At 41.6% G+C, this 13,330-nt stretch overlaps 1 protein-coding gene across 3 annotated transcripts in view; it reads left to right on the top strand.

Annotated features, from left to right (window-relative positions):
- The first annotated feature begins 3,119 nt into the window (after positions 1 to 3,119).
- The window catches only part of Wdtc1 (WD and tetratricopeptide repeats 1), a 68,161-nt gene continuing 57,950 nt past the window's right edge, over positions 3,120 to 13,330 (top strand). The window contains exons 1-2 of one of the 3 annotated variants that reach the window (XM_046468589.2): positions 3,120 to 3,411; positions 3,973 to 4,075. The gene's annotated coding sequence lies outside the window, so the exon portion shown is untranslated. The remainder of the gene's footprint in view (positions 3,412 to 3,972; positions 4,076 to 13,330) is intronic. The other 2 variants (XM_046468587.2, XM_046468588.2) reach the window with 2 other exon arrangements.

Here is a 13,330-nt window from a genome sequence, read left to right as displayed (position 1 = left end):
TAGCTCATTTTATCATGAATAATATTCCATTGAAAGTTGTATTAGTTTGTTTAATCCATTCACCTTTTAAAAAAATATTTATTTTTTAGTTGTAGTTGGACACAATATCTTTATTTTATTTATTTATTGCTATGTTTTGCTGAGGATCGAACCCAGGGCCTTGCACGTGCTAGGTGAACGCTCTACCACTGAGCCACAACCCCAGCCCTCCATTCACCTTTTGAAGAACATCTTGGTTACAAGTAGATTACCTGATAAGCATTTTATAAATTTTTTTTTCCAGTATGTGGTTGGTCTTCATTCTTTTAACCAAATCTTTTGCAGAGAAGTTTTTAATTTTAATGAAGTCCAACTTATGATTTTTTACTTTTATGTGTGTGTTAAATTGTTTGCTTTTTCATAAATTTTTTTCAATTTTAAATTAATGTGTATTTTAAATTGACACAGTAATTGTATATATTGTACAGTTTGGCTTTTAAATACACGTATAAAATGTACAATAGGCATATTAAAAAAAAAACCTCAGACATATTATTTCTTTTTGTTAGATACGTTAAAAATCCTATTTCCTATTTTAAAATATAAATTCATTATTGTCAACCATAATCATTCTATGTTTCTAATTCCTCTTATCCATTTGTACCTTTGTACCCATTAAACATCCTCTCTTTATTCCTTCCTCCCCCATACCCTTCCATTTTATTTTCATGGATCTAAAAACACATTAACTCAAGGTCACCTACGTTTTCTCCTATAAAATCTTCTAGAAATTTTATAATTTGACATGTCACATTTAGGTCTATGATCTATTTTTAAAATATTTTTTTATTTTTATGTGGTGCTAAGGATTGAACCCAGTGCCTCACATGTGCTAGGCAAGTGCTGTACCACTGAGCCACAACTCCAGTCCCCTATGATCCATTTTGAGTTAATTTTTATAAAAAGTTTGTCAGTGTCTCAATGTCTTAGTCTATTCAGTCTTCTATAATAAAATATACTATAGATTGAATAGTTTATAAAAACAGAAATTTGTCAGGTGTGGTGACATATACCTGTAATCCCAGCAACTAGGCAGGCAAGAGGATTGCAAGTTTAAGGACAGCCTCAGCTGTATAACTACTGAGATATATCCCCAGTCCCTAACCACCTTTTGAGTCTCTTGTTTCTTCTGTGTAAAATGGGAATAAGAATAATACTTAACTCATAAAGTGGTTGTGAAGGTCAAATGAATTAGTATGTGTGAATGTATATGTGTACACATACGTGTAGACATTCATAGAGGACATGACTGGGGGATGAGTGCACAAGTGAGTACCTCTCATAGAAAATAATCAATTGTAATTGCAGCTGATAGATGATAAAGTTTTCTTCTAATTCCAAAGTCTATGATTCTTTCATAGTCAGTGGAACAGCTGTCAGGGAAAGGTCAGGAGGAATGACCAAAACATTTTTAGGAGAAAGGCATGAAAAGCTTTATAAGCTGAATTTGCAAGGGTAGGTTTTTATTCTTCCAAATGGAGAGGAATCACCCTTTGGGAGCTCACAGACTATTATACATAAAAGCAGAATTGGGAAAAAAGCAATTCACAGAGTCATAAACATGGTACAAACACTGTGAGTGCTGATATGTATATCCAGTCCATCCCGAGTATAGGTGCTGCCTAGTCTTCACAGCAGGGACAGGAAATGTTTAAATATTCAGATTCTTAGAGGCTAGTGGGCATAGTTCAGTGGTAGAGTGCTTTCCTAGCATGTGTGGCCCTGGGTTCTATCCTGAGCATTGCTCAGACTCTGGAGTTAAGTCGATATGGATTGGAATCTCAGCTTGCTTCCTTACAGGTTAGCTGACCTTAGGCAAATTGCCTTTAACCTCTTTATGCTTCAAGCTTCCTCTCTGCAAAACACAATTAGCAGTAACTTAAGAAGTATACACACATAATACAGTGAAAATACAAGCAATTTTTTTTTATCTGAAAAGTACTATCCTATGGGTAAGTGACAAGTTATCCTTCTCAGAAGTTGACAATGTCTTCCTTTTCTGACTTGAGGCTCTGTGGTCTCTGCCTTAAGAAGTTAGGTGTAGCCAGCCCCATGGCACATGCTTATAATCTCAGCTACTGGGGAAGCTGAGACAAGAGGATGACAATTTAAGACTAGCCTCTGCAATTTAGTGAGATTCTCAGTGACTTAGTGAGAAAAATGGAAATGGTTGGAAATGTAGCTTAGTGAGCAAGTGCTTCTGTATCCAATCCCCAGTACCACTAAAAAAGTTAGGCTTAGTGCCTCCCAAGTCACCTTGGTAACTTCCTTAGAGAGTGGGTCTGCATAAGACTGGAACTGCCTCTTCCGAGATGGGAACAGCAGTGACTCCACTAGTATCAGCTGCACCTTGTCTCTCCCATCAGTCTTAGGGTTCCCAGAGTTTGTGTGGCTGACTCCCCTTAAGGCTACTGAGTGCAGGAGCAATTCCCTTTTATCCTCTTCCTTCAGACTAGGGAAACATGAGTGAAGAATGTGTTATTTCGGCAGCCCACCTCTCTCCCCTCAGAGGGAAGTAGTAGCCTGAGGCTTGGCTTGGGGGGCGGGGCTGGGCCCTAGCAGGAGGGGTCCAGCAATTCAGGGGCTCAGAAGTCTTGAAGAGCTCTTAACGGGTGTGTTGTTCCTTGGGGGTAATGGGCGAGTGTGTGTGGGAGGGTCCCGAAAGCAGCGTGAAGAAGCATTTTTCATTGTGGTGGGAAGGGAGGTGCGTCCAGGTAACTAATGGCAACCGGGCGGGGCGAGCCCGCTCAGCCTGGGCTCCTTGGCGGCGAAAAACTACGACTCCCAGGATGCCCCAGGGCTTAACCCGCTTTCCCGCCCGCCCACTGGCTGCCGGTCCCGTGAGCAGCAAAGCGGATTGGCCGCGGCGGAGCGGGGCTCCCCCACTAGCAGGTTAGTAGGCGCCGCCGGCAGCAGACGTTGACCGGGCGCGGGGGGGAGCTGGGGCCCCAGCTGGCCATTCTGGAAACTGTCGGGCGCCCTTTCCGTAGCGTAGCCACCGGCTGCGAGGCGCTGGGCGGGCGCGTAGACTGCGTGGCGCAGGCGCAGTGCTGGGCTTCTCCTGGGTCCCCAGACAGCTGGAGGAGATAAACAGAGCAGGAGGAGGGAGGGGAGTGCGTGTGTGAGAGCGCGCGAGGGAGTGTGAGTGTGTGTGAGCGCGGGTGTGAGGCGGTGCGCAGGGGCGGGGGGAGGCGCTGTCCGGCCCCGGCCAGGCGCCGGGCGGGGAGCATGGGAAGAGGCTAGAGCTGCCCGGGCCCCCCAGCCCCCTTCCCGGGATCCGCGCCCCCACTCCCGGGAGAGGGGCCGGGTCCCCCGGACCGACATGGGCTCCTGAAGTTGCGCCGCTGCTGGTCCGAGGAAGAGACCTGACAGGTACGAGTCGCCGCCGCCCCCAGCCCTCCGCGGGCGCCGAGGCGGGCACCGGCTCCCGCAGCCCCAGAGCACGGGCCGCCGGCTCTGGGCTGGCTCCAACCCTGCCGGCCTGGGGGCCTGAGCCCGCCCGCCTCTGAGCCCCAGGATGTCCCGAGAGGGGACAGGCCTCGTTGGGGCGGCGGGCAGAATGGGCCGGGGGTGGAGTGGAGACGGAGTGCTAGACGGGAGAAGGCTGTGGGTGTCCCGGGAGGCTCTGCTGGGGGGAGAGGTGGAAGTCGTCCCATCACGGGACTTTTTTTGCGGAGTTTTTGACATCTGATCTGGCACCGGTCTCAGGAAGAAGGGGGCAGGTGGAAGTCACAGGAGAGCAATGACCTGACCTGCTCTCTTGTTCGTGTTTCTCTCTCTCCCTCTCTCTCTCTCCCTCTCTCTCCCTCTCTCTCCCTCCCTCTCCCTCCTCCCCCCTCCCTCTCTCCCCCTCTCGCCCTCTCCCCATCTCCCCCTCTCCCTCGTGTGTGTGTGTGTGTGTGTGTGTGTGTGTGTGTGTGTGTGTGTGTGTAGGCTTCTGGCAGCCGCAGATGACTTCAGTGGCCCGTCCTGACTCCAAACTGAACTTTGTCAAGGTGTTTCCACCAGTCGCCCAGTACAAAGGATCTCTACTTGGGTATGGGCCATTCAGTACCCATTTCAAAGGGTAAATAGGAAGTGAGGAGATAGAAGAGACTTCGAACCAGCAGGATCCATTCTTTCTGAATACTGCAGTGGGACACCCCCTTGCCAGGCGGATTGTATTTGCTTGGTGCCCTCTGGCTTACTCTCCCCTGCCAGGGTTTCTAGAGAAGAAGTATGGGAGCTTATGACTTATGTTTGATAGCCTAATATGACTGTTTTCCCTAAATTTTTTTTTCGGATTTTCTTTAACTTCCTGAGATAGTGATAAAGCGGCTTTAAAGTTTTCTTCTCAAGTTTGAGAGTTTAGGAACCTGATTCAGTCCCCACTTTTTCCAAGGATGGGATGGATAATCAGGGCAAAGTGGCAGTTGAGTGTTCCTTTTTAAAATAAGCCTGAAACAGTTCTAGGGGAAAACTATTTTGAGGACATCTTCTGATTCAAAGAGGTTATGAAATCCCCACCTAAGGCACAGGTATGCCCAGTGGTCTGCATTAAGTTTTTTTGTACTTTAGAACCTTGGGTGGTTAGTTTCTGCTCACCATGGTGAAGGAATTACTTAAGGCTATTTCTGGTTTGAGTTCTGACTTTTCTTCTGTGTAATTCTTGTATCTTTTGAGGGATAGAATTGAATCTTTTTTGGGGGGTGTACTGGGGATTGAACTCAGGGGCATTCAGCCACTGAGTCACATCCCCAGACCTATTTTGTGTTTTATTTAGAGACAGGGTCTCACTGAGTTGCTTAGCACATCGCTGTTGCTGAAACTGACTTTGAACTCACGATCCTCCTGCCTCAGCCACCCCTCCCTCCACCCAGCCACTGGGATTACAGGCATGCTCCACCTCGCCCAGCTAGAATTGAATTTTTACTGTTGAGTGTAATACCCAGATCCTCTAAAACAGACCAAGGAATAACAGGGCTGAGACTAACAATTGATTTCTTTGTTGTAGATTGTCGTATTTCATTTGCAGGCCTAGAAAAAAACCTTTTCTGTCAGTTTGTGACCACACTGTTTTGAAGTCTGGGATCCTTTTCCTTTTGACCTATTGGGGAATACACTTATGCTCAAGTCACATCTCAACTTGTAGAGACAGTGCTTTTGAATCAACTCTGCAGAATAATTTAGCAACAATCCATATTTCTGCCTGGAACTTCTTTCCTGGTGGTCACTTAGGGAGAGAGAATATGTGTAATGCTTATGATGATAGTGTTAACTATTATTTGCCAGTTTTGAATTGTCACACAGGTGGCAGTTTTTCTAGCTGGAAGGAATTCAGTATTGAGTCATTTATCAAGCATCCTCTGTACAGTGTTTTCACACACCTGGACTTCAGGATGTAGAAGAACACAACTGAAGATATTAAAGCCCATTTGCAAATATCTGTGGATCTTGAGGAGCCAACTTCTGAGGAAGACTCAGACTGTGCCTCATTCTTACTTAACTTTTATTTTTCTTCTCTCCTTTTAAATTAGGGCATATGGCCCACACATGCAGTTCTGGGTCTTAGACAAAGTCATAGACAGCATGTAAGATAGTAATACTTGCTTTTTCTGGCTTAACAATTACAGGGTGCAGTGGAGAATATCTGTAATCCCAGCAACTGAGGAGGCTGAGGCAGAAGATTGAAAGTTCAAGACTAGCCTCAGCAACTTAGAAAGACCTTGTCTCAAAATAAAAAATAAATAAATAGGAAGGATCAGGGATATAGCTCAGTGGTATAGTGTCTCTGGGTTCATTCCCCAGTGCAAAAACAAAAACAATAACAGCAGAAAATCTGTCCTGTTTCCTTTCTTCTTCTTCTTTTTTTTTTTTTTTTTAAGAGAGAGAGAATTTTTATTTATTTTTTAGTTTTCGGCAGACACAACATCTTTGTTTGTATGTGGTGCTGAGGATCGAACCTGGGCCGCCTGCATGCCAGGCGAGCACGCTACCACTTGAGCCACATCTTCAGCCCTCCTTTCTTCTTTCATTCTCATCTTTCTAGATTCTTCGCTACATCTTTGGGCTGCCATTTAAGGTTGCTGGAGCCATAGAATGCTTGGATCATGCTTTCTTCTTTTTTTTCATGTCTTCAAAAACCCAGGTCCTGAAAGTTGCCATTAGAAACCAGTCCCATGTTATAGTTAATTCTGGCTAATTTACTTTGAGAGATATTTACCAGTTGGCATATGTCTTAAAAAGTGACTGACATTTATTGAGGGTCTGGTGTATGTTGGGCTTGGTACTAGGTAGTGTTCTTACTTTATTTAACAGTCATGATTGTATTGTGAAATCAGAATAATTTTCTCCATTATACATAGGAAGAAACAGATTCAGAGAAGTTAAGAAACTTGCTTAAAATCCCACAGCTAGTAAGAGGAAGGATTAGAATTCAAACCCAGGTCTGTCTGCTTTGTGATATTGAGTTGCCTCTTGGGACTATGACATGTGATAAGGGGCTGAAAAGACCAAGGTTGAGAGAGCCTGGGAAACATGATACCAGCCTGAAAATGCCTGAAGAATTGTCATGGAGAGAGGGAACTGGGCTTTCTCTATATGATTCTAGATGGCAGCACTAGGATTAAAGAAGAGAAAGTCTAAGAGGGTAGTCTTTGATTTGATAGAAAATTTGACTTACTTTTTTTCTTATGGTTCTGGGGCTCAAATCCTGGGCCTTGTACATACTAGGCAAGCCCTCTGCCTCTGATTATATTCCAAGCCCTTTTATTTTGATATGGGTTTCACTAAGTTCCCTATGCTAACCTTGAATTTGTGATCCTGGTGCTTCAGTCTCTGGATTAGCTGGGATTACAAGCATGCACCACCATGCCTGGCCACCATAGTTTTAACACATTTCAGTCACCTCAAAAAGAAACTTCATACAGCAATGAGATACCACTTCATATTCAGTAGTATAGTTATCATTGAAAATACCTAAGCGAGTCACCTAGCAAAGAATTTGGCTTTCTAAAAACAAGATGGACTACCTTCTGAGGGAGTGAGTCACCCATCATTGGATGTTTTCAAGCAGATTCTTTGCTGCATTTTTCACAGCTGTGATAGAAGGGTCCATACTCAGTTAGATAATTGAACTAAGTGATCTTTCAGTATTTTAAATAGTGTGATTCTATGAAAATGATATCAAACTCCCTGTCTTTTTTTTTTTAATTTTTTTAGTTGTAGTTGGACACAATGCCTTTATTATTTTTATGTGGTGGTGAGGATCAAACCCAGCGCCTCGCACATGCTAGATGAGCGCTTTACCACTAAGCCACAACCCCAGCCCCACTCCCTATCTTTTTTATTATAAAAACTGACATGTATTCATTATCTGCTATATACTGGGCACTTGCTAGACACTTTTTTACAATATCTCACTTAAACCTCAGAAATCTTCTGTAAGGTAGAAATAATCATTATCTCCAAATGAAGAAACTAAGACTATAGAAAGTAAAGAAATACGCTGGAGGTTACATAGCTAGTGATGATAGGGATACTATTTGCACCCATGTTTGTTCCTTGTTAGCTTGGTGACCTAGGCTAAGTCACAGGTCATCTTTAAGCTAGTTTTCTCATTTGTAAAGTGAGGCTTATGATGGTACCTATGTTATAGTGAGCTTATGAGGACTGAATGATATAATATGTGCTTTTTACTGGACCTCACTGATTGCCCTCAAGAGCCAGGGCTTGTGGGTAAAGGAGTACCACTTTATTGGCTTCCTCAGGGTGAATTTGGGCCTGAGTGAACCCCTCAGAGTTCTGGGTCTCATTCTTTGTACTATTAGTAATAGCAGCAGACTCTTCAAAGGGCTTTGTGACAATAGTGACTAATACTAAAAACTTGAAGCCTGAATAAGGGGAGGAAGTAGCCAACAGGTCAGAATATAGGAGGCAGCTTCAGGCCCAGTGCAAAGCAAATTCTCAGCCACTTTCACAGAGCCAGATTCAGGGGTCACTGTTTACATTTTTATATTTAATATCTTCTTTTACACAAACAAGGTCAGAAACACTAGAGCTGTGCCAGAGCTGGATGCCAAGAATAATGAACCTTAATCCTCCCTGTAGCCATCTGGGGAGGTATTAACCCCATTTTCTTGGGAATGGGGTTGTGGGGGGAAGCAGGATAAGACCTTGCCCAGGGAGCTATCCAGGGCTTTGAAGGGCAGAACCTTTGTAAGGTTTTGTCTTTTTTTATGAGCCCATTTTCTATTTTCAGGAAAAATAAAACTGCTTATTTCTGAATCTTTAGGGAACCTTTCTCAGAATTTGAGCCAGGTAGCCCTTTTGGGGCACCTTTTTCAGTTGAGGCCTGAGTGTTTGGGGGCTGCTGTCTTACTGGTTCCCTCTTGAGTCACACATCTGGATGTAGCACAGATGTAACTGAGTTAGAAAGGAAGCATTTCCAAATTGATTGGCTTATTTTTGTTTGTTCTTTCTGCTAAGTAGAGTTAGAGGGTGAAACTTCAGCCTCTAAGAGGTAGTACTTTGATTGGGGCAGGATTTGGAAAGATGCAAATTAAAGGTAAAGTCCAAGACTAGATGCTCTTCATTAAATGTGGAGAGAGGACAGCATTATCAAAATATGTTTCTTTTTCTCTTTCTGTTCCCTTCTATCTTATGATAATTGTGGGCCTAGGAGAAGGCAGGTAAACTATGATCACTGAAAAGCAAAGTTCTGAAAACATACTAAAAAAAATGTTCACAAAGCTCAAATGGGACTATAAAGTCCATTCAGGTAGAGGAGGCATCAAAGTGAGTTCTCATTTAATCTCCCAAGAAAGTAAAGAATTTCTTAGGATTGACTTCCATAGAGAAAGCTTCAGTCAACCCCAAGTGGGATCATTTGAGTCAGGAGCCTCAAATGTGGTAAGGAACATTTCCAAAGGTGCTTCACTGATGAGACTTCCTACAAGCCACATCTTTTCTAGGAACTCTCCTTGTGCTAGCTTAGTCCATGACCCTGAAGTGGCAATCTAAAGTTGTGTTTGAGACCAGCAGAGTGAGGGTTTTGTTTTGTTTGTTTGTTTGTTTGGGTTTTGGTGCTGGGAATGAACCCAGGGCTTTGCACATGCTAAGCAGGTGTTCTACCACTAAGCTAAATCCTCAGCCAGGCAATTTTGACTTGGATGTAGTTCAAGTAGAGATAGTAATAATAATAATTTTTTGGTTGTCAATGGCCTGGACTCTGGGGTCAGAATATCTAGATTGACTCTGTTTAATAACTATGTAACTTTGGTAAGTTAACTTTGTGCTTGAGATCTTGCATCTGTAAAGTAAGGATAATAATAGCACCTGTCTCATAGGGCTGTTATAAGGAATCTGTGAGATAGATAACACTTGTAAAACATTTAGAATGTTCAATAAGTATCATTTACCAGCCTTGGTATCAGGCATTTTACACATGTGCTCTTCCATTTCTTAATACCCTGCATAGGTGGGTATTATTAATTTAGGAAACTGAGGTTTAGAAATGTTAAGTCATAGGGCTGGGGTTGTGGTTCAGCGGTAGAGCGCTCGCCTAGCACGTGTGAGGCCCTGGGTTCGATCCTCAGCACCACATAAAAATAAATAAACAAAATAAAGGTATTGTGTCCAACTAAAAAATAAATATTAAAAAAAAGAAATGTTAAGTCACACAGAAAATAGTGGCAGAGCTGGAATTTGAACCTTAGATCTGTTATATTCCACAACTCAGTTCTTATTATGCTACTTCTAGTGACCTTTATGAATTGAAAATACAGCTTTGTTGCATTTTTTTTCTATAGGATTGCACCAGTAGGAAAACCACCACAAATAGAGTTAAAGAAAACTTGAGCATGTCTTTTGCATAATTGAGAATGTCGAAAGGGAGTCTAGTTGTCACCCTGGCTGGAGGCAACATGTCCAGAGGAAAAGAATACAGATGATTTAAATTCTCTCTTCTATTTGCTACTAAATAGTAATATCTCCTTAGAATCATAGGAGAGGGTTATTGGAAGGAGTTTTGTAGCTCATATCTGAGTCAGCTTTGCATTTTACAGATGGAAAAAGAGACAGAGAATGAAATGCCTCCCTAAGGGTCATACAGCCAGTTAAAAGCAGAGGCTGGCTTGGAGCACAAGACCCCAGATCCCAGTCCAATGCTTCTTCCTCAGTATCATGTAATGTTGTGCTTCAGTTATCCCTTGTTTAGTGGGGATAATAATAGCTTTATGGATTCCTCACAGGATAGTTCTGAAGCAATTTAAAAGTATGAACGAGCATTTTGATAGGAATAAAATATTATAATGTATGCAAGGTAGTCATGTTGTTATTCATTAAGAAACAGTTCAGTAATCATTATTAGTATCTGCTAAATTCATCACTCCTGGGAGACCTAGGAGGATTAATAGATGAATGAGATGAAGAGCTGGCCCTCAGGATGCTTTGTTTTTTAAGGAACAGAAGTCACATACTCCTCCCGTTCAAGGTAGGAGGATACAGACAGGAGGAAAGGATAAGAAGTGAATTTTCTTTTTATATGTAAGTTGTGATTTTTGAGGTAGAGAAAAGGAAAAAAGATTTGGGGCTTTTCTTAATAATTGATATATAATTCACATACTATAAAAAAGTATGCAATTAGCTGTTTTTAGTAGTCGCAAAGTTTGTGCAACCCTCATCACTATCTCATTTTAGAACACTTCCATCACTCAAAAAAAGAAGCACATATTTTTTTTTCCTCTACATTTTTTATTGGTGTGTTATAGTTGTACATATGGTGGGGTTTGTTGTTGCACATTAGTACATGCACACAGTATCACAGTATAATCTGACCAGTATTCCTCCCCAGCACTCTTCTATTTCCCTTCTCCTACCTTCTGATCGCCTTCCTCCATTCTACTGGTTTCTCTTTCCTTTTCATTTGTTCACCCCCCACCTTTCTTTCCCTTTTTCCTCTCTAGCTTCCACATGTGAGAGAAAACATGTCTCTTGACCTTCTGAGTTTGGCTTATTTCTCTTAACATAATGGTCTCAAGTTCCATCCATTTTCCTGTGAATGATAATTTCATTTTTCTTTGTGGCTGAATAAAACTCCATTGTGTATATATACTGCATTTTATTTATCCATTCATCTGCTGATGGATATCTAGGCTGGTTCCATAGTTTGGCTATTGTGAATTGTGCTGCTATAAACATGGGTATGCATGCATTGCTATGGTATGCTGACTTTAATTCTTTAGGATGATTACCAAGGAGTGGTATAGCTGAGTCATATCGTTGTTTCATACCTAGTATTTTGAGGAACTTCTATACTAATTTCAATAATTTACAATCCCACTAACAGTGTAAAAGTGTTCCTTTTTCCCCACATCCTCTCCAACATTTATTATTCGTCATATTCTGACTGGTGTGAGACATCAGTGTAGTTTTGATTTTTCATTTCCCTAATTGCTAATGATGTTGAACATTTTTTCATATATTTGAGAAACACATACTTTTAAGATATTACCACCTGTCCACCGATCATCCCCATCTCCTCTTTTAGCCTTAAGCAACCACTAATTTACTTTCTGTCTCTATAGGTTTTCCTGTTCTTGAAATTTTATATAAGAAATCATATAATACATTGCTTTAATCATCTTAAAAATAAACAAATCACTTATGTATTTATTTTTTACTTATTTTTTAGCACATTGTCTTTTGTGACTGACTTCTTGCACTTAGAATGTTTCCAGTTATCCATATTGTAGTATAAACCAGTATGTCATTCCTTTTTATGTAAATAATATTCCATTATGCAACTATACCACATTATATTTATCCATTCATAAGTTAATGGGCATTTGGGTTATTTCTACTTTGGGGCTATTATAAATAACACTACTGTGAACATTCCTGTATAAATTTTTGTATGGCTATTTGTTTTCAGTTCTCTTGGATATATACCTAGGATTGGGATTTCTAGGTCATGTGTTAATTCTATGTTTAACCATTTGAGGTGGGCTTTTCCTTTTTTTTTTTTTTTTTTTTAATGTGCTGGGAATGGAACCCAGGGCTTTGCACATGCTAGGCACATATTCTGCCATTAAACCACATTCCTCAGCCTGAGGTGTGCTTTTTTATTTTATTTTATTTTTTTGATACTTGGGATTTAACCCCCAAGGGTGCTTAACCACTGAGCCACATTCCCAGCCCTTATTATTTTCTTTTTTATTTAGAGACAGGGTCTCACTAAGTTGCTTAGGACCTAGCTAAGTTGCCCAGGCTGGCCTCAAACTTGCCATCCTCCGCCTCACCCTCCTGAGTTACTGGGTATTCAGGCATGTGCCACCATGCCCAACCTCCATAGTTTTAAAACATTCTTTCACTTCAAAAAGGAACCTCACACCACAATGAAACATCACTTCATACTCAGTAATATTGCTATAAATTTTTTTTTTAAAAAGAGAGAGAGAGAGAGAATTATTTTTTTAATATTTATTTTTTTAGTTTTCAGCGGACACAACATCTTTGTTTGTATGTGGTGCTGAGGATCAAACCCGGGCCGCACGCATGCCAGGCGAGCACGCTACCGCTTGAGCCACATCCCCAGCCCGATAAAATTTTTTTTGTAGTTGTAAATGGACAGAATGCCTTTATTAGTTTATTTTTATGTGATGCTGAGGATCGAACCCAGTGCCTCACACATGCTAGGCAAGTGCTCTGCCACTGAGCTATAGCCCCAACCATACACACACACATACACACACACACACATATCTGAGGATCAAACCCAGGGTGCTTAACTACTAAGCTACATCGCCAGCCATTTTTATTTTTTATTTTAAGACAGGGTCTTCAGCTGCTCAGGGAGCTGAGGCAGGAGAATCACGATTTCAAAGCCAGCCTCAGCAACGGCAAGGTGCTGCAACTCAGTAAGACCCTGTCTCTAAATAAAATACAAATAGAGCTGGGAATGTGGCCGAGTGCCCCTGAAATCAATACCCAGTACCAAAAAAAAAAAAAGTCTTACTAAGTTGCTTAGGTCCTTACTAAAGCTGGCCTTGAATTTGCTTGCTATCCTTCTGCCTCAGCCTCTTGAGCTGCTGGAATTATAGGTGTATGCCACAATGCTCCCCCAATAACATTTCATATTAATGGAAGCATACAGTATATAGTCTTGCACTTAGAATAATGTTTCTAAGTTCATCTATGTTTAGTATGTATCAATACTTCATTACTTTTTACAGTCAAATAACAAATGTGGATGTACACATTTTAAAAATCTAGTCATTGCTTGATAGGCAATTGTTTTTGCCTTTTGGCTATG

This window comes from Marmota monax, unplaced genomic scaffold (assembly GCF_021218885.2).
Source record: "Marmota monax isolate L192 unplaced genomic scaffold, Marmota_monax_Labrador192_F-V1.1 WCK01_AAM20220418_F8-fsc00008, whole genome shotgun sequence".
NCBI classification, from domain to species: Eukaryota; Metazoa; Chordata; class Mammalia; order Rodentia; family Sciuridae; genus Marmota; species Marmota monax.
The sequence above is the reverse complement of the archived record's forward strand: the minus strand, read 5'-3'. Positions and strand labels throughout refer to the sequence as shown.